Source organism: Pongo abelii, chromosome 4 (genome assembly GCF_028885655.2).
Source record: "Pongo abelii isolate AG06213 chromosome 4, NHGRI_mPonAbe1-v2.0_pri, whole genome shotgun sequence".
In the NCBI taxonomy this organism is placed as follows: Eukaryota; Metazoa; Chordata; class Mammalia; order Primates; family Hominidae; genus Pongo; species Pongo abelii.
The window spans coordinates 47,128-69,023 of record NC_071989.2 but is presented as its reverse complement, the minus strand read 5'-3'; the positions used below and the strand labels follow the sequence as shown (position 1 = coordinate 69,023).

At 46.1% G+C, this 21,896-nt stretch overlaps 1 pseudogene; it reads right to left on the bottom strand.

Annotated features, from left to right (window-relative positions):
- Positions 1–15,034: 15,034 nt before the first annotated feature.
- Positions 15,035–21,665, bottom strand: LOC129059310 (transcription factor Spi-C-like; annotated as a pseudogene).
- Positions 21,666–21,896: the final 231 nt, after the last annotated feature.

Sequence of the window (21,896 nt, the reverse complement as noted above, 5' to 3'; positions counted from 1 at the left end):
CGCCACTGTCCACTGGCCAGAGAACACTTTGCCATGCCAGGGTTTCAGTCGTTTGCAAGCACAAGAGTTCTCCCTTGCCCAAAATGTGCTCCTTTTCTCGGGCCCTTTATCTCCGTGTGAGGTCTGGCCACCATCCACCCATTGTTTTCACAGCAAACCCTATGAGGTTTGTCTCTCTCCCGGGAGGGCGGAATGCAGGCTAAGAAACCATAGAGAAGGCTCAGCACCAGGAAGATGCCTTCACCCTCTGCCGCCTCCCACCTCACCCTCTGCCTCCTGCCACCTTGCCCCCTGCAGCCACTCACCTCACGCTCTGCCACCTCCCGCCTCGCCCTCAGCCGCCACTCGCCCCGCCTCGCCTCGCCTCATGCTCTGCCACCACTCACCTCATCCTCTGCCGCCTCCCGCCTCGCCCTCAGCCGCCGCCTCGCCCTCTGCCGCCACTCGCCTCGCGCTCTGCCGCCACTCAGCCGCCTCTCACCTCGCCCTCTGCCGCCAGGGTTTTTCTGCAGACCCAGTGCACCCGAGGATGAGGTGGAAGAGGAGGAGGCCCTGTGCAGGTCTGAAGGAGGGGACAGATGGGCCCAGGACCCCCCAGTGCAGCAGGATGGTGTGACCACCACTGTCCACCAGTCCTGTCCCCAGATTTTGGGAAGATCAAACGAGGAAGCACTTGTGGAAGTTTTTACTGCCAATATGGTGGTGCTAGTGTTGTGATGAAGGAAGAGGGCACAGGGGCTGGGGTAGAGGAAAAAGAACTCTTGTTCTGGGAACTGGAACAACCGGGCAGGGCCATCCTTGGAAAGCCTATGTGGTATTTTACAAATAGGTGTTCTTATTATAAAAGGAGACAAATATGAGAGAGACTAAATCGTTAAAATGATGGGGAAGAAGATAAGAAAAGGAAAAAAATGGGGCCAAAGGAAAAACAAAGAAGAACGAAAACCTGCCAGGAGACTTTCTGCAGTTTGAGGGCTGAGGCTGCAGCCATGCAGCGGGACAGGTGGGATGGGAACTGGATCCGTTTCCCGAGTCCCCAGGCCTGCCCTGCCCCCACAGACAGTGTGCACACACCCACAAACAACACCTGTGCACACAAGCAAGACACAAACACGCGTGTACACACACACTCTGCTTTCTGCCTGGGGTGGCTTGGAACGTGGGGGGCAGACTCCACAAACCACCCTCCCGACCTCTGGATGCACATCCTGGGGCCCCTGCTTTGCATCTCTTCTCACCTTGTGTCCTGGAGGCGTCTTTTCTGCTCCCCCCAGTGGAAACATGGATTTTCCCTGATGACAGCCACAACGTTATCAAGGGCTCCCCCATGGAGGTCCTATGCTGAGCTCCTCTCCCGCATCACCTCAGTTAACTCTCCCAACAGCACTCAAGAGAACTGACTCAGCACTGCACATTACACAGGTGAGGCCCAAGACGGAGCGGGTGGTGGAGCTGGGATGGGGTCAGGTCAAGCTGTTCCTGGGCCTGTGCTTAGCCTCTCCCTGCAGCAGCTCCCCCCAGCCCAGCCTCCTCTCTTCACAGCTCCTCACCTTCCGACAGCTCCCCAGTTCCCCAGCAAAGACCCTGGCCTGGGAAAGCACTGAGGGAAATTGGGGCTGGAATGACTTAGAGACTTTGTCATCAATCCCTCTTCTGAGAGATGAGGACACTGAGTCCCCACTATGAGAATGCCTCACGGTCGTCTGTCCATGTGTGGAGGGAGCCCCGGTGTCCCCCACTCCACGTCTCACACTCCTTCTGAAATGCCGAGCTGCCTCAGGTCCAACCTCAGCAGCCCTTGGCACTACCCAGAGACACTGGACCACAAACGGACAAGCCTAAAGGGCCTCTGGCCCAGGGAAGACCCGGGGAAGGTGAGGAGTCCGTGACAAGCCATTTAGGAAGGGATGGGCAGGCTGTGGCCCTGACCCTGCAGGTCTCCTGGGGCGGGGCCAAGCAGGTTGATCTGTGAGTGAGGTGAGGCCTCGCTCCGGGCTCTGGCCCTGAAAGCAGAGGATAGAGGGAGTTGAGACTCCCTCAACTTGCTGTGTTCCAGGGCCTGTGTCCACTCCGGGAGTGGACAGTGAGTGAGACACAGCCTGCTGTGTTCCAGGGCCTCCGGGGAGTGGACAGTGAGTGGGACCCGGCCTCCTGTGTTCCAGGGCCTCCAGGCAGTGGGCAGTGAGTGGGACCCGGCCGCTTGTGTTTCAGGGCCTCCTGGGGAATGGGGGTTGGGACTCAACTTGATGGAGACATGGGATTCACACCAGCCCCTCATGCTGGAGCCGCACCACCAGACAGCAGCTGTGGGATGGGACGAGACTCGAGAGCTGCATTGAGCAGCTTCATAGCCCACATCTCGCCACCTTTCCTCTCTGCTGCACACGGCACTGAAGGAATCTGCTCAGTGGCGGGGAGAACTAGGTCCCGCAGGCAGCCAGCGCAGCAGCCTCACGGCGGGTTTTCTGCAATGCCTGGTGGAGAGGCAAAGGTGGACTCCACTTGGACTTGCTGGGTGCACTCTATTTTCCCCAGCCTCGGAGCACACAGACACTGGGTGTCCGGACACGGTCGGCTGCTGTAAAGACGGCTGCACTGCAATTAAAGGGGTGATTCGCCTCAGCAGCACATCACTGTCGCTCCCAGTTATAGCTTAAGTAGATGTGAAAATGTTTCTATTCGTTTTTTTCATGGTGCTTCATATTTACCAATTCAGAAAGTCCCTTGAAGGTGGGAACTTAATATTCTGGACAAGGAGTGGCTCCTATGTCCCAGGCCCATCTCTGTTCCCAAGTATCAGAGCCCCCTAAGTCAGTCTGACATAAGTCAGAAGCCGGGTGCATCTGGCCATCCCCACCCACTGCGGAAAAGATTAAGGCAAATACAGTTTGCTAATGGCACCTGGTGTTCTCTAAAAATAATGCTGTGTCCTTCACCACGTTGAAATAGCCGGATGAAACTACCTGCCTCCAGCGAGTGTTTCTGTAAACCATCCTAAGAACAACATTCCCAGAGAATCAGGAGCTCTGCCTCTTGCTTTACGACGTTCAGACCCTGGTGGTTCTTTATGGCACAAATTACACAAAAAATAGAAAACATTTCGCCTCTGCAGTCTTGAGGCTCCTCCGGGCCCGAATACATAGGTGATGTTACCAGGACAGAGTGGGTTTTAAAAGCCTGTGCTGAGTATCTCAAAGCTGAGCCTGAATCCATCCCGGAGCTCACAACACTTGCTCCAAAAGGGACACGGTCATCACTGTCACACCACAGGGCAGAGAGCAGGAGAAGGGCCTGGAAAGGCCAATGTGACCAGGGGGAAGGGCCTCCTGCCCTTGACTCAGAGGGGTCCAAAACAGCCACTAAAATCCACACAGGACCAGTCCTGTCTGGATAGAGAAGGACCAGTTAGCTGTGGTTCCCCTGGCTGTGGGAAAAAATACTGACTTTCTGAGCAATCCTTATTTCAGAGGCCCAGAGTTTCCAACATTTCCACTTCCCAGGCATATATGCCAAGCTCACTTTTGCATCTGAAATAAACCAAACACAAGTAAAACCCTGTTTGGTCGCAGAATATACAGGCAGAGGCATGTGTCAAATAAGAGGTGTCACTGAGTGGGCTCTGGAGAAATCACTCGAGAGGCTGGAACTCTGAAAGGAGCCAGGCCCCGGGAAGGAAAGAAAAAGCCGCCTATCTGATGTCCTTGGAACACTCAATTCCTATAATTGCTGGATGTTTCTACTACTTTTGTGACTTGGTTTTATGCCTTTTTACCTCTTTGCAACTGTGATCTTTGTCCTTTTGTTTTTTTTTTATTTAAAAAACTGTGTAAATGTATGAGGTGTAAAGTGATGTTGTAATTTATGAATACAATGTGACATAATTAAATCAAGCTAACGTATCCAGCACCTCAAATACTTAACATTTTTTGTGTTAAGCACACTTGAAATTTACTTTCTTAGCAATTTTTAAACGTGTAATACTCTATTAACTAGATTCACCACACTATGCAATATAAATCAAAAAAGAAACATATATGTATTCTTTCTGAGATTTTGTACTTTGACAATCATCTTCCCATCCCCCCAACCGTTGTAACCATCAGTCTGCTCTTTGCCTCTATAAGTCCAATTGTTTCAGATTCCACATGTAAGTGAGAACATGTGGTATTTCTCTTTCCGTTCCTGGCTTATTTCATTTGGCATAATGTTCTGCAGTGACATCCGTGTCATCATAAATGTTAAGAATTTTCTTCTTTTTTAAGGGAGAAAAGTCTTCAATGATGTATATGCACATTTTCATTATCCATTTCATCTGCTGCTATTTTTGATTCTATGACTTGGCTATTTTGAATAGTGCTTCAATAAACACTGGAGTGCAGACATCTGTTTCACAAACTGATTTCACATCTTTTGGGTAAATAACCAGAAGCGGGATTGCTGGATCATAGGGTAATTCTGTTTTTAGGTTTTGTTGTTGTTGAGACAAGGTCTCTCTCTATTGCCCAGGCTGGAGTGCAATGGCTTATTTTTAGTTTTTTGAGGAACCTCCATACTATTTTCCATAATGGCTGTACTAAGTTATATTTCCACCAAATGTGTAAGAGTTCCCTTTTCTCCACATCCTTGCCAACACTTGTCTTTCATCTTCTTGATAAAAGGCATTCTGACAGGTGAGATATGATATCTCATTGTAGTTTGAATTTGCATTTTCTAATGACAGTCATGTCAAGCATTTTCTTCTTTTATCTGTTGGCCATTTTTATGTCTTCTTTTGAGAAACATCTTCATCCTTGGGATGCAAGGATGGTTCAACATATGCAAATCAGCAAATATGATATATTACACCAATAGAATGAAAAACAAAAATCATATGATTACCCCATCAGACACAGAAAAGGCATTTGATAAAGCTGAACATCCTCTCCTGTTAAAAACTCACCAAATTAAAAATAGAAAGAATGTACCTCAACACAATAAAGACCATTTATGAGAAGTCAACAGTCAACATTATATTCAGTGTTGAAAAACTGAAAGCCTTTCCTCAAAGATCTGAAACAAGACAAGGATGCCCACTCTTCCTACATCCATGCAATATATTAATATAAATGGAAGTCCTTGCTGGGGTAATCAGGCATGGAAAAAAACAAAAGGCATCCACATAAGAAAAGAGTGAGTGAAACTGCCACTGTTTACTGACAAAGTGATCCTATATGTGGAAAACTCAGACTCCACCTGTATTAGTCTGTTCTCATACTGCTAATAAAGACATATCCAAGACTGGGTAATTTGTAAAAGACAGTGGTTCAACTGACTTACAGTTCAGCATGGCTGGGGAGGCCTCAGGAAGCTTATAATCATGGTGGAAGGGGAAGGAAATGCGTCTTTCTTCACTTGGTGGCAGCAAGGAGAAGTGCAGAGCAAAAGGGGGAAAGCCCCTTATAAAACCATCAGATCTCATGAGAACTGACTCACTATCATGAGAACAGCATAAGGGTAACCGCCCCCACAATTAAATTACCTCCCACTGGGTCCCTCCCAAGACACGTGGGGATTATGGGAACTACAATTCCAGATGAGATTTGGGTGGGGACACATTCCACTCCGGCCCCTCTCAAATCTCATGTCCTCACATTTCAAAACACAATCATGCCCTTCCAACAGTCCTCCAAAGTCTTAGCTCATTCCAGCATTAACTCAAAAGTCCAAGTCCAAAGTCTCATCTGAGACAAGGCAAGTCCCTTCTGCCTGTGAGCCTGTAAAATCAAAAGCAAGTTAGTTAGTTCCTAAATACAATGGGGGTACAGGCATTGGCTAAATACACCCATTCCAAATGGTAGAAACTGGCCAAAACCAAGGGGCTACAGGCCCCATGCAAGTCCAAAATCCAATAGGGCAGTCATTAAACCTTAAAGTTCCAAAATGATCTCCTTTGACTCCATTTCTCACATCCAGGGCATGCTGATGCAAGAGGTGGGCTCCCATGGCCTTGGGCAGCTCCACCCCTGTGTCTTTGCAGGGTACAGCCCCCCTCCTGGCTGTTTTCATGGGCTGGCATTGAATGTCTGCAGCTTTTCCAGGTGCATGGTGCAAGCTGTCAGGGATCTACCATTCTGGGGTCCGGAGGATGGTGACTCTCTTCTCAGTTCCACCAAGCAGTGCCCCAGTGGGGACTCTGTATGGGGCTTCCAACCCCACATTTCTCTTCCACGTGGCCCTAGCAAAGGTTCTCCATGAGAGCTCTGCCCCTACAGCAAGCTTCTGCTTGGACACCCAGGTGTTTCCATACATCCTCTGAAATCTAGGCAGAAGTTCCCAAACTTCAATTCTTGGCTTGGGTCTTGCACCCTCTGAAGCTGTACCTTGGTCTCTTTTAGCCACAGCTGGAGTGACTGGGACACAAAGCACCAAGTCCCTAGGCTGCACATAACAGGGGGGCCTTGGGCCCAGCCAGTGAAATCATTTTTCCTTCCTAGGCCTCCAGGACTGTGATGGGAGGAGCTGCTGTGAAAGTCTCTGACATGCCTTGGAGACATTTTCTCCATTATTTTGGTGATTAACATTTGACTCCTTGTTACTTGTGCAAATGTCCGGAGCTGGCTTGAACTTCTCCTCAGAAAATGGGGTTTTCTTTTCTATCACATCTTCCGGCTGCAAATTTTCCGAACTTTTATGTTCTGCTTCCTTTTGAATGCTTTGCCATTTAGAAATTTCTTCTGCCAGATACCCTAAATCATCTCTCTCAAGTTCAAAGTTTCACAGATCTCTAGGGCAGGGGAAAAATGCCACCAGCCTCTTTGCATAGCAAGAGTGACCTTTACTGCAGTTCCCAAAAAGCTCACCTCTATCTAAGACCACCTCAGCCTGGACTTCATTGTCCATATCGCTATCAGCATTTTGGCCAAAGCCATTCAACAAGTCTCTAGGAAGTTCCTAACTTGCCCACACTTTCCTGTCCTCTTCTGAGTTCTCCAAACAGTTCCAATCTCTGTCTGTTACCCAGTTCCAAAGTTGCTTCCACATTTTTGGGTATCTTTACAGCAGTGCCCCACTCTCTGTGGTACCAACTTACTGTATTAGTCCATTCTCACCCTGCTAATAAAGATAGACCTGAGACTGGGTAATTTATAAAGGAAAGAGATTTAACTGACTCACAGTTCAGCATGGCTGGGGAGGTCTCAGGAAGCTTACAATCAGTTGGAAGGGGAAGTAAACACATCCTTCTTGACATGGCAGCAGCAAGGAGAAGTGCAGAGCAAAAGGGGGAAAAGCTCCTTATAAAACCATCAGATCTCAGGGCCGAGCGTGCTGGCTCATGCCTGTAACATAGCATTTTGGGAGGCCAAGGCAATATAATCCCAGCTACTGGGGAGGCTGAGGCAGGAGAAGCGCTTGAACCCATGAGGCGGAGGTTGCAGTGAGCCGAGACTGCACCACTGCACTCCAGCCTGGGTGACAGAGCAAGACTCTGTCTCAAAAACAAACAAACAAACATCAGATCTCATGAGAACTTACTATCTCGAGAATAGCATGAGGGTAATCACCCCCATGATTAAATTACCTCCCAGCAGGTCCCTCCCAAGACACATGAGGATTATGGGAACTATAATTCAAGATGAGATTTGGGTGGGGACATAGCCACACTATACCATCACAAAAACAGTCTCAGAACTTATAAACAAGTACAGTAAAGCTGAAGGACTCAAAATCAACACACAAAAATCAGTAGTCTATATATTGACAATGAACTATCTGAAAAAGAAATCAAGAGAACAATCCCACTCATAATAGCTTTAAAAAATTACCTAGGAATAAATTTAACCGAGGAGGTGAAAGACCTGCCAATGAAAACTATAAAACATTGGGGAAATAAACTGAAGATGACACAAATAAATAGAAAGATTTCCCATATTCATGGACTGGATAATTAATATGGTTAAGAAGTCCATAGTACCCAAAGCAACCTACAGTTTCAATGTAATCCTTAACAGGATCCCAATGTCTGTTTCATAGAAATAAAAAATAGTAATCAAAATATTCATATAGAACCTCATAAAATCATGAATAGCCAGGACAACCATGAGCAATAAGAACAAAGCTGTTAAGTATCACACCACCTGACCTCAAAGTACACTCCAAAGCCATAGTAATTAAAATAGCATAAAATTGACCAAAAGAAAAAGAAGAAAAAACAGACATGGTAACCAATGCAACTGAACAGAGAGCCTAGAAATGAACCCATGCGTGTACAGTTAACTGATTTCAACAACGGTGCCAAGAAGACAAGGACAGTTTCTTCAATAAATGATGTCGGGAAAACATGCAGAAGAATGAAACTGGACCCCTATCTCCCACTGTATTCAAAAATCCACTGAAAATGGACCAAAGACTGTAGCGTAACACTAGGAGCTCTAAGACGGGCGTCCACTTGTGTGGCTTCTCTGAGCCACATTGGAAGAATTATTATCTTGGGCCACACATAAAATATACTAACAGGCTGGGCACGGTGGCTCATGCCCGTAATCCCAGCATTTTGGGAGGCCAAGGCAGGCGGATCATGAGGTCAGGAGTTCAAGACCAGTCTGGCCAACATAATGAAACCCCTTCTCGAGGCAGAGATCCAAGATGACCGAATAGGAACAGCTCCAGTCTATGGCTCCCAGCGTGAGCGACACAGAAGACGGGTGATTTCTGCATTTCCAACTGAGGTACTGGGTTCATCTCACTGGGACTTGTTGGACAGTGGGTGCAGACACGGAGTGTGAGCCGAAGCAGGGTGGGGCATCATCTCACCCGGGAAGTGCAAGGGGTCGCGGAATTCCCTTTCCTAGCCAAGGGAAGTCGTGACAGACGGTACCTGGAAAATCGGGACACTCCCACACTAATACTGTGCTTTTCCAACGGTCTTAGCAAACGGCACACCAGGAGATTATATCCCGCCCCTGGCTGGGAGGGTCCCACGCCCACGGAGCCTTGCTCACTGCTAGCACAGCAGTCCGAGATCGAACTGCAAGGCGGCAGCGAGGCTGGGGGAGGGGCACCTGCCATTGCTGAGGCTTGAGTAGGTAAACAAAGTGGCTGGGAAGCTCAAACTGGGTGGAGCCCACCACAGCTCTGCAAGGCCTGCCTGCCTCTGTAGACTCCACCTCTGGTGGGCAGGGCATAGCCAAACAAAAGGCAGCAGAAACTTCTGCAGACTTAAATGTCCCTGTCTGACAGCTCTGAAGAGAGGAGTGGTTCTCCCAGCATGGAGTTTGAGATCTGAGAATGGACAGACTGCCTCCTCAAGTGGGTCCCTCACCCCTGAGTAGCCTAACTGGGAGACACCTCCCAGTAGGGGCCAACTGACACCTCATACAGCCAGGTGCCCCTCTGAGACGAAGCTTCCAGAGGAAGGATCAGGCAGCAACATTTTCTGTTCTGCAATATTTGCTCTTCTGCAGCCTCCGCTGGTGACACAAACAGGGTCTGCAGTGGACCTCCAGCAAACTCCAACAGACCTGCAGCTGAGGGTTCTGACTGTTAGGAGGAAAACTAACAATCAGAAAGGAATAGTATCAACATTAACAAAAAGGAAATCCACACCAAAGCCTCATCTGTAGGTCACCATCATCAAAGACCAAAGGCAGATAAAACCACAAAGATGGGGAGAAACCAGAGCAGAAAAGCTGAAAATTCTAAAATCAGAGCACCTCTTCTCCTCCAAAGGAACGCAGCTCCTCACCAGCAATGGAACAAAGCTGGACAGAGAATGACTTTGACGAGTTGACAGAAGTAGGCTTCAGAAGATCGGTAATAACAAACTTCTCCAAGCTAAAGGAGGATGTTCGAACCTATCACAAGGAAGCTAAAAACCTTGAAAAAAGATTAGACGAATGGCTAATTAGAATAAACAGTGAAGAGAAAACCTTAAATGACCTGACAGAGCTGAAAACCATGGCAGGAGAACTACGTGATGCATGCCCAAGCTTCAGTAGCCAATTCGATCAAGTGGAAGAAAGGGTATCAATGATTGAAGATCAAATGAATGAAATGAAGCAAGAAGAGAAGTTTAGAGAAAAAAGAGTAAAAAGAAACGAACAAAGTCTCCAAGAAATATGGGACTTTGTGAAAAGACCAAATTTACGTCTGATTGGTGTACCTGAAAGTGACAGGGAGAATGGAACCAAGATGGAAAATACTCTTCAGGATATTATCCAGGAGAACTTCCCCAACCTGGCAAGGCAGGCCAACATTCAAATTCAGGAAATACAGAGAACGCCACAAAGATACTCCTCAAGAAGAGCAACCCCAAGACACATAATTATCAGACTTACCAAGGTTGAAATGAAGGAGAAAATGTTAAGGGCAGCCAGAGAGAAAGGTCGGGTTACCCACAAAGGGAAGCCCATCAGACTAACAGCTGATCTTTCAGCAGAAACTGTACAAGCCAGAAGAGAGTGGGGGCCAATATTCAACATTCTTAAAGGAAAGAATTTTCAACCCAGAATTTCATATCCAGCCAAACTAAGCTTCATAAGTGAAGAAGAAATACAATCCTTTACAGACAAGCAAATGCTGAGAGATTTTGTCACCATCAGGCCTGCCTTACAAGAGCTCCTGAAGGAAGCACTAAACATGGAAAAGAACAACCAGTACCAGCCACTGCAAAAACATGCCAAATTGTAAAGACCATCGATGCTAGGAAGAAACTACATCAAGGAACTGCTTCAACTAATGAGCAAAATAACCAGCTAACATCATAATGACAGGATCAAATTCGCACATAATATTAACCTTACATGTAAATGGGCTAAATGCCCCAATTAAAAGACACAGACTGGCAAATTGGATAAAGAGTCAAAACCCATCAAGTGTGTTGTATTCAGGAGACCCATTTCACGTGCAGAGGCACACATGGGCTCAAAATAAAGGGATGGAGAAAGATCTACCAAGCAAATGGAAAACAAAAACAAGCAGGGGTTGCAATCCTAATCTCTGATAAAATGGACTTTAAACCAACAAAGATCAAAAGAGACAAAGAAGGCCATTACATAATGGTAAAGGGATCAATTCAACAAGAAGAGCTAACTATCCTAAATATATATGCACCCAATATAGGAGCACCCAGATTCATAAAGCAAGTCCTGAGTGACCTACAAGGAGACATAGACTCCCACACATTAATAATGGGAGACTTTAACACCCCACTATCAACATTGGACAGATCAACGAGACAGAAAGTTAACAAGGATATACAGGACTTGAACTCAGCTCTGCACCAAGTGGACCTAACAGACATCTACAGAACTCTCCATCCCAAATAAACAGAATATACATTCTCCTCAGCACCACATCGCACTTATTCCAAAATTGACCACATACTTGCAAGTAAAGCACTCCTTAGCAATGTAAAAGAAAAGAAATTATAACAAACTGTCTCTCAGACGACAGTGCAATCAAATTAGAACTCAGGATTAAGAAACTCACTCAAAACCGCACAACTACATGCAAACTGAACAACCTGCTCCTGAATGACTACTGGGTAAGTAACGAAATGAAGGCAGAAATAAAGATGTTTTTTGAGACCAATGAGAACAAAGACACAACATACCAGAATCTCTAGGACACATTTAAAGCAGTGTGTAGAGGGAAATTTATAGCACTAAATGCCCACAAGAGAAACCAGGAAAGATCTAAAATCGACACCCTAACATCACAATTAAAAGAACTAGAGAAACAAGAGCAAACACAGTCAAAAGCTAGCAGGAGGCAAGAAATAACTAAGATCAGAGCAGAACTGAAGGAGATAGAGACACAAAAAACCCTTCAAAAAATAAATGAATCCAGGAGCTGGTTTTTTGAAAACATTAACAAACTTGGTAGACTGCTAGCAAGACTAATAAAGAAAAGAGAGAAGAATCAAATAGAAGCAATAAAAAATGATAAAGGGGATATCATCACCAATCCCACAATAATATAAACTACCATCAGAGAATACTATAAACACCTCTATGCAAATAAACTAGAAAATCTAGAAGAAATGGATAAATTCCTGGACACATACACCCTCATAAGACTAAACCAGGAAGAAGTTGAATCCCTGAATAGACCAATAACAGGCTCTGAAATTGAGGCAATAATTAATAGCCTACCAACAAAAAAAAGTCCAGGACCAGACGGATTCACAGCTGAATTCTACCAGAGGTATAGAGAAGAGCTAGTACCATTCCTTCTGAAACTATTCCAATCAAGAGAAAAAGAGGGAATCCTCCATAACTCATTTTATGAGGCCAGCATCATCCTGATACCAAAGCCAGGCAGAGACACAACAAAAGAAGAGAATTTTAGACCAATATCCCTGATGAACATCGAAGTAAAAATCCTCAATAAAATACTGGCAAACCGAATCCAGCAGCATATCAAAAAGCTTATCCACCACGATCAAGTTGGCTTCATCCCTGGGATGCAAGGCTGATTCAACATACACAAATCAATAAATGTAATCCATCATATACACAGAACCAAAGACAAAAACCACATGATTATCTCAATAGATGCAGAAAAGGTCTTAGACAAAATTCAACAGCTCTTCGTGCTAAAAACTCTCAATAAACTAGGTATTGATGGGATGTATCTCAAAATAATAAGAGTAATTCATGACAAACCCACAGCTAATATCATAATGAATGGGCAAAAACTGGAAGCATTCCCTTTGAAAACTGGCACAAGACAGGGATGCCCTCTCTCACCATTCCTATTCAACATAGTATTGGAAGTTCTGGCCAGGGCAATCAGGCAGGAAAAAGAAATAAAGGGTATTCAATTAGGAAAAGAGGAAGTCAAACTGTCCCTGTTTGCAGATGACATGACTGTATATTTAGAAAACCCCATCATCTCAGCCCAAAATCTCCTTAAGCTGATAAGCAACTTCAGCAAAGTCTCAGGATACAAAATCAATGTACAAAAATCACAAGCATTCTTATACACCAATAACAGACAAACAGAGAGCCAAATCATGAGTGAACTCCCATTCACAGTTGCTTCAAAGAGAATAAAATACCTAGGAATCCAACTTACAAGGGACGTGAAGGACCTCTTCAAGGAGAATTACAAACCACTGCTCAATGAAATAAAAGAGGAGGAGGAGAGGATACAAACAAATGGAAGAACATTCCATGCTCATGGATAGGAAGAATCAATATCGTGAAAATAGCCATACTGCCGAAGGTAATTTATAGATTCAATGCCATCCCCATCAAGCTACCAATGACTTTCTTCACAGAATTGGAAAAAACTACTTTAAAGTTCATATGGAACCAAAGAAGAGCCCACATTGCCAAGACAATCCTAAGCAAAAAGAACAAAGCTTGAGGCATCACGCTACCTGACTTCAAACTATACTACAAGGCTACAGTAACCAAAACAGCATGGTACTGGTACCAACACAGAGATATAGACCAATGGAACAGATCAGAGCCCTCAGAAATAATACCACACATCTACAACCATCTGATCTTTGACAAACCTGACAACAACAAATAACGGTGCTGGGAAAACTGGCTAGCCATATGTAGGAAGCTGAAACTGGATCCCTTCCTTACACCTTATACAAAAATTAACTCAAGATGGATTAAAGACTTAAATGTTAGATCTAAAACCATAAAAACCCTAGAAGAAAACCTGGGCATTACCATTCAGGACATAGGCATGGGCAAGGACTTCATAACTAAAACACCAAAAGCAATGGTAACAAAAGCCAAAATTGACAAATGGGATTTAATTAAACTAAAGAGCTTCTACCCAGCAAAAGAAACTATCATCAGAGTGAACAGGCAACCTACAGGATGGGAGAAAATTTTTGCAATCTACTCATCTGACAAAGGGCTAACACCCAGAATCTACAAAGAACTTAAACAAATTTATAAGAAAAAGTCAAACCACCCCATCAAAGAGTGGGCAAAGGATATGAACAGACACTTCTCAAAAGAAGACATTTATGCAGCCAACAGACACATGAAAAAATGTTCATCATCACTGGTCATCAGAGAAATGCAAATCAAAACCACAATGAGATACCATCTCACACCAGTTAGAATGGCGATCATTAAAAAGTCAGGAAACAACAGGTGCTGGAGAGGATGTGGAGAAATAGGAACGCTTTTACACTGTTGGTGTGAGTGTAATCTAGTTTAACCATTGTGGAAGACAGTGTGGTGATTCCTCAAGGATTTGGAACTAGAAATACCATTTGACCCAGCCATCCCATTACTGGGTATATACCCAAAGGATTATAAATCATGCTACTATAAAGACACATGCACATGTATGTTTACTGTGGCACTATTCACAATAGCAAAGACTTGGAATCAACCCAAATGTCCATCAATGATAGACTGGATTAAGAAAATGTGGCACATACACACCATGGAATACTATGCAGCCATAAAAAAGGATGAGTTCATGTCCTTTGCAGGGATATGGATGAAGCTGGAAACCATCATTCTCAGCAAACTATCAGAAGGACACAAAACCAACCACATGTTTGCACTCATAGGTGGGAGTTGAACAATGAGAACACTTGGGCACACGGCGGGGAACATCACACACTGGGGCCTGTAGTTGGGGGAAGGATGGTATTAAGAGCAATACCTAATGTAAATGACGAGTTAATGGGTGCAGCAAACCAACATGGCACATGCATACATATGTAACAAACCTGCACATTGTGCAGATGTACCCTAGAATTTAAAGTATATTAAAAAAAAGCCCCTTCTCTACTAAAAATACAAAAATTAGCCATGTGTGGTGGCACGGGCCTGCAATCCCAGCTACTTGGGAGGCTGAGACAGGAGAATCGCTGGAACCCAGAGGCAGAGGTTGCAGTGAGCTGAGATCACACCACTGCACTCCAGCCTGGGCAACAGACCAAGGCTCTGTCTCAAAAAAAAAAAAATATATATATATATATATGTGTGTGTATATATATATGTGTGTATATATATGTGTATATATGTGTGTATATACGTGTATATACGTGTATATATGTGTATATATATGTGTGTATATATGTGTGTATATATGTGTGTATATATGTGTGTATATGTGTATATATGTGTATATATATGTGTGTATATATGTGTGTATATATGTGTATATATGTGTGTATATATGTGTATATATGTGTGTATATATGTGTATATATGTGTATATATGTGTGTATATATGTGTATATATATGTGTATATATATATACCCACACACACATACACACACACCCACACAGACACACACACTAACAATAGCTGATAAACTAAAAAAAAAATCACCAAAAAAAAATCTCATAATGTTTAAGAAAGTTTACATATTTGTGTTGAGCCACATTCAAAGCTGTCCTGGGCTGCATGCAGCCCACAGACCACAGGTTGGATAAACTTGCTCTAAAACTACCAGAAGAAAACAGAGAGTAAAAATTACATGACATTGGTGTTGGCAATTTTCTTTTGGACTTAACACCAAAAGTGCAAGCAACAAAAGTAAAACTAAACAAATAGGATTACATCAAACCAAAAAACTTCTACCCAGCAAAGGAAACAATCAACAGTGTGTAGAGATGACCTAAATACTGGGAGAAGCACCAGCCATACATCCACAAGGGGTCAATATCCAACATCTATAAGGGGTCAATATCCATCATCTATAAGCAGCTCAAACTTAGCAAGAAAACAGAAACCAATTTAACAATGGGCTAGGGACCTGAATAGACATTTCCACTGAAGTTTTTAAAGTCATGAATACATTTTGGCACAAACACTGTATCATATGCAATTATTTTCTGTAAATGATTTCTTGTGACGCCATCAATATATGTTAGAGTGATTTTTCATGTATGAGAGGAAAATGTTTAAATCAATATATAAAGTATCCATATATATTGCATATTTAAATATGTTTATATATCTATATATTTAAATCAATGTATTCAGCATCTGTATTGGCACTTTAGTGCAGAAGAAAGTGGCTGCATAGAGAACAGTTAAGAGCAAGGCCATTGTGCCTATATTCTCAAATGGGGCTTCATCACTCAAAACAATAAAGTTGTTCACACTGGCAGAATTTCTAATCAAGTTAGTATAGATTTTATGCCATTGGATACAAGATAGCAACAATGAAATTAACTGGTTTCTTATCTTCAGTATTTGCTTTAAGTGAAAAAATCTCAGGCTCGCAGGGATTTCTGATACCAGGAAACCACGAAATGTTGAGACTATATTTTGGAATCAGGGTGGCTTAGCTTCTGGTAATCGGCGTTTGTATAGTTATAATCTGCATCACAGTTATAGAAACCAATATGTTCTTGATCAGGTTGATCATATTGTAAGTAGAAGAACTCTTTCCCCAAGAAATAAGATGGAGAGAGTTTTTGGAGAATGGCCTCACTGAAATGGTACTGGGTTTCGGTGATTTCCCCAGTTCTTCCACAGCTCCTCAGTGCCCTGGCCATTTCTGGAAAGTCATGGTATTCTGGTTGCTTTTTCTCTTCCCCCAAAGTTCAGAAGTTTCCTGGTTTTTTGTTACAAACTGAAAGGTGTCTTTGGTTTTATCTTCCCAGTGAATACAAGACGCCATCTCAGAATTACACAGGGATTTGTGAAGGTATTCAATAGCCAGAGCTTCTTCCTGCCTTTTCGTCCTCTTGCTGGAGAAGAGCAGGTTGTACCAGCTGGTTTTCAGTTATGCTCTGCAGAGGTTGATGAATATTTCCTTCAAAATTGAAGTCCATAGCCCTGCTATTACAATTCTCCAATTGTAGACAGGTTCCTCTGTAGGCAACACTCATAGCAGATGGAATTTCCTCTGATATGAAGACAACAGTTAATGAAAGACAGGTAATTTTTGTAATAGGGGAGTTCTGAGGATCTAAAGTTGGATGTTGCCTCAGTACCTCAAAAGCATCTTCAAATGCTTGACCCAGCTTACCTTGTTCAATCCAAGTCATGCTTCGTGAATAAATTGATGATTAGTTCAATTAGTTGTGGAGGCTGAGAAGTCCAACGTTGAGGGACCAAATCTGGTGAGGGCCGCCTTCTTAGTGGAGACTCCTTGCAGAGTCCTGAGGCTGTGCAGGACATCAAACAACAAGGGGGCTGAGTGTGCTCTGTTCTTTACTGTAAAGATATTTTTATATACCGACAAGGGAACTGGGGCAGGTAGCGATGAGCGTATTTCAGGGACCACTTGTAGAAGGTGGAGTTGCCTTCTCTCCAAGGGACTCTCAGACACGGACAGGAAAGAGTTACTAGGGAGACAGAGAGCAAGTCCAGAGAGAGATGGACCAAGCTGAACAAGAAGAGATATGGAGAGGGCAACAGGTAAGAACAGCAGGACTGTTGTTGTTGAAGTGGGATGAAGGCTGTGGGGGTTTCTGGGAGGAGGCAGGGCTCTGCTACCTGGCAGGCACCACCTTCCTTGTTCAAAAGACATGAAGGTGCCGGCGCTTGCCCCTCCTGGCTCCACCATCTGGCTAGCAGTTTATATAACTTAGTTATGTTTTAGAGATTCTTATCCAATGGTATTGGAATCATCATTTTGCTTTTAATGTAATTCACAAAATTGTCCATTTCCTACCTATTTCAAACCATGTCATAATTTAGTTTTTCATGATGCCCTTACATGCACAAGGGTTGCATCTATCCATCTGTTTTGAAACAGCTTCAGGGCTCCTACATGGGAGAAATATCAACATGGATGCCATAAATATCAAACCCTATTGGAGTCTGAGGCACTGAGATTATCCGTGGGGATCCCAAAGTCCTGCCATATACTTACACGTTCTGGGCCTACCATCTTTTCACGACTCCTGAAACTAAGCTCCTTGTGACCTCTACCTTAGGTAAAAGTATCGAATTTCAGGCTCAATCAAAAAAGAGGGCAAAGCTGATCTGAGAAAGACCTTTAAGCCACTAGAGTCCTGAGCAGAGAGAGTTCCTATCTTGAGGTCTGGAGCTCTCCAAGGTCCTGATGTGGGCAGAGCCTCCAGCTAGTCCTTGCCTCACCTGTTTATCTGTCCATCTGATATTTACAAGACAGCTTGTGTGTGCTGGATTCTGTGAGGGTGTTGCATATACAGAGAGAAACAGCTCAGACCCAGCCCCCACCTCTGTTCTGCTTACAGTCTAGGGGAAGTCCTGTTCAGTCTGGGTCTTCTTCTGAATCTGCCCATGCCAGTGGTGAGTCAGAGATTGTGCTGAAACATGATGTTAGTTATCTAGGGCCACCATAACAAAATATCGCTTTCCCTTGAGGCTGCATGAAGCCTTGTGCTTTTTCCCACCTTCCCAGAACCACTGGAGAACAGGGTTGCTGCTTCTTTGAATTTCTATCTGATCTACTGGTCTCTTGCTTGCCCGAAAGAGCAGCATGACCTCAAGCAGCCTTGACGCTGGCCTTCCTTGGCGGTCTGCCATCGATACTCTCCTGTTTCTGACAACAGCTAGCCATGGACTTTTCCACACTCTCCCCCAAATCAAGTCAGCTCTCCTGGTGGCTTGCTCTCCCCTCTAGTGCTACCATGCCATGGACCTGGGGAGACAGGAGCAGTCCCCGCTGAAATGCCACAGGCTCCCACTGTTCTTGCCAAGGGTTTCAATGCTTCTCAGTTTCTTGCAAGCCTTTAGTCCATTTCCAGAATTCTGAAATGACTGTTTTTGAAAATTCTGTTCAGCTTTGTGGTTGCTTTTGGGGAAGAGAATTTGCCAAGTTCCTTACTCAGTCATCCTGGAAGTCCCAGACCCTCTTGTAGTTTATTGTTTCTAAGGGGACCTGTTTCCCATGGGGAAGTGTGTGTGTCTCTGTGTACGTGTGTCTAGTCTAACTGGGATTTGTCTGGGCAATACAGAGTGGTTAGTCCCCTTTTGCTTGTCAACTGTTGCTTCAGTACATTTTATTGTAATAATTAAATCACTGCAAATTCTCTCCTTTTATCACATTTAGAATTAAGGATGAAATGCAGTCTTTGCTTCTAACACTTACGTAGAGGAACTGAACCAGAGACAATCTGTCATCCTGTTGGCTTTTGGACTGCCTGTTTGGCATCAGGAATCTCCAAAATGGGGTCAAGGAACCAAAACTGAATGTTAGGCAACCATGGACACATCCAAAGTGAGTTATTCCATTACCTTTTCTTGTGAACCTCTAGGAAATAAAATAGTAAGCCTCTTAAAGGTATATTTTATCACTTGTCCTAAAATTATCTATATCTTTTCTTTATAAGATATACTAATATTCCTTAGAAATTCCATTGAATGTAAAATAAAACACCCTAAAATTCCACCAACAGAGGGAAGTAGGTGTTAATCATTTTTAGTAAATACCCAAATTCGTCTATGTAAACATGAAAACAACGCATATCTACATTTACTGTCATGGAAATGACGCCCCTGACGCGCCGTTTCCGGAGAGAGGCAGGGCACAGAGCGGCAGGCGCCATTTCCCCCATGTGACATCACGCACAAATACACAGTGTCATCAGGAGATTATCTTTCGGTGATAAAATTGTTAGCTCTGGGTTGAGAGAAGGTCTCAAGATTCAAAAGCGTCACCCCCAACCCCCCTCTGACCTCACTCACCTCACACTGCAACACACCCCATAAGATACACTGCCCCACAAGCACACTCTCACACAACCCACACAAATACTGGCAGTCTCCAGGGTCCAGAGCTCCACACCCCACGCTCTGACCGTGGCCCTCCTCACAGATCTCTCCTGATCTGCATGCTCTGTGGGCGCCTTGCCTCGGACGCAATCCACACAAAACCTCTCACCCCCATCCCCTTCTGCAAAAAGCATGCAGAATTAGAAAGAACAGAAAACGAATGCAGGTAAAGCAAAAACAAACAACAAAAACTCAGGATACACAGCTCAGAAGAAGGCAAATACAAGGAGAAAGATTCAGTCCACGTGGGCGGGCTGGGAGTGCGCAACTGTGCCTGGCAGAAGACCAGGCCGCTTGCTGCTCCGGAGCCACAGGGAGGTCCTGGAGAGCCTCTGCCCCGACTCCAGGCCCCCAGTGTGCCAAGCCTCCAAAACGCGCTTGCGTTTCCAATCCCCAGGCAACCTTACGCCCCTCACAGCCCCAACCAACAGCCAGTGCGGACGCGGGTCCTCGGGCTGACGTGGCCGTCCTGGGAACAGCGGGCACAATGCCGGGGTTGCCGTGACTGACCCTTCCCCAGTAACACCGGCGTGGACGCCCAGCTTTTCGCGCATCACATGCTGGAAACTGTTCACGGTACTTACATTTCCTTACACGGCACTGCAAGATGCCTACGTTTTGCAATTCAATCACATCAAGCCATAGAAAGGCGGGGGAGGCCAGGCAAGCCGCAGTCCAGCCTTCCCTGGGGCCCCTGGCAACTGAAACTCGCCCCAAATGCTCAAACATGTCTGACTTTGTTCAAAGTGTTAATTTTCCAGGCCTTTGCACCGAAGTTCATGTGGCCCAGGAGCCTCATTTCCACAGATGCATGGCTTCGGGTTTGAAGCACAGACCTAGGGCCGGTCATCTGTCCACTCCCACCCCAGTTGCAAGAAAAACGAAATCTCCCAGAAGCCGGAAGTGGCCGGGAGGCGACCCTGGTCCTGGCCAGAGCTGTGGTCTCTTCCAGAGTTGACGCCCCCCACCCCCCAGCGACCCCCGCACAAGTTGCCCCTCCTACCTGAGAGGCTAAGGTGTTAGGTGTGGACAGAGACTTCCCCACAAATGTCAGGCTATGAAGGACTGCATATGAGGGGCGTGCCTGTGAACACGAGGGGCTGCCTATGAATATGAGGGGTTGCATATGAGGGGCTGCCCGTGGGCCCGGCGGCGGGGAGCGCTGCCTGGCCCTTCACATTCTGCAATATTCATATGGACCTGACTTCCATTCCCCTGAGGGTGCCCGAGCCACGGCGGCCCCTTCCTCTTCCTCCTCCTGGGTGGGGTCTGCAGTCTGACCAGGCCCCTCTCGCACACAGGAGCGTGGGGGCTGAAGCAAGTGGAAACAGAATAAGGCAATTGGGGTTTAGGGGGCTGGGGCGGTTTCTGGTTGTTCGTCCTGGACGCAGCCACAGAGGAATTGCTTTCTAGGGGGCTCACCAACTTTAGGGGCTTCCCTAGAAGGCGCAGGAGCGTAGGACCCACGGGGCGTTCAGCAGTCGGGCCAGGGTTCCAGGGCTCCCGGTTCCGCGCTCTCCTCCCGCAGCGCGGGGCAGCAGGTGAGCGTCGGGGGAAGCAGCGGACCTCCGGCGTCCCCAGGCGCCGGCCCCTGTCTCAGCCGCTCAAATCCTCCCTCTGGAAACTTCGCGCTCCGCCCCCTCGGCCCCGGCCCCCGGCCCCCGCCCCTCTGCCCCTTTCTCTTCCCCAGCCCCCTCCCCGGTTCCGGCGCTCGCAGGAACGAACCGCCCCACCCGTCTGCGCGGCCGCAGCGTGGACTCCCCGCACCCCCTCGCGGAGTCCAGGACTGGGGCGACCACCCCCCATCTGCTCGCCGGGCGCAGCGCGGTTACCTGGGCGGCAGCTCCGGGCACCGAGGTCCCCTTCACGTTTCAGTTCCTGGAGCTGCTCGGGAACCGCGCGGGGCCACACAGCCGGGAATGAAAGCGGGGGCGGAGACTCGGAAACCTGCGGGGCCTCCCCGCCCCGTCTCCTCCTCACCCTCCGCCCCCCGCCCTTCTCCTCTTTAACACCCGCCTCCTCCGAATTCCCCGCCCCCGCCCCCGCCCCCTCCTCCCGCCGCCGCTGGCCCTCGGACCCCCGCAGGGGCGGGAAGACTCTGGGCTGGGCCCGCCCGCCCCGAGCGCTCCGAGGTTCTCATTGTCTTTGCGGCGCCCGCTTGGGCTCCCGAAGCCCAACCCCAACCCCCACAGCCTGCCTGAGAAGG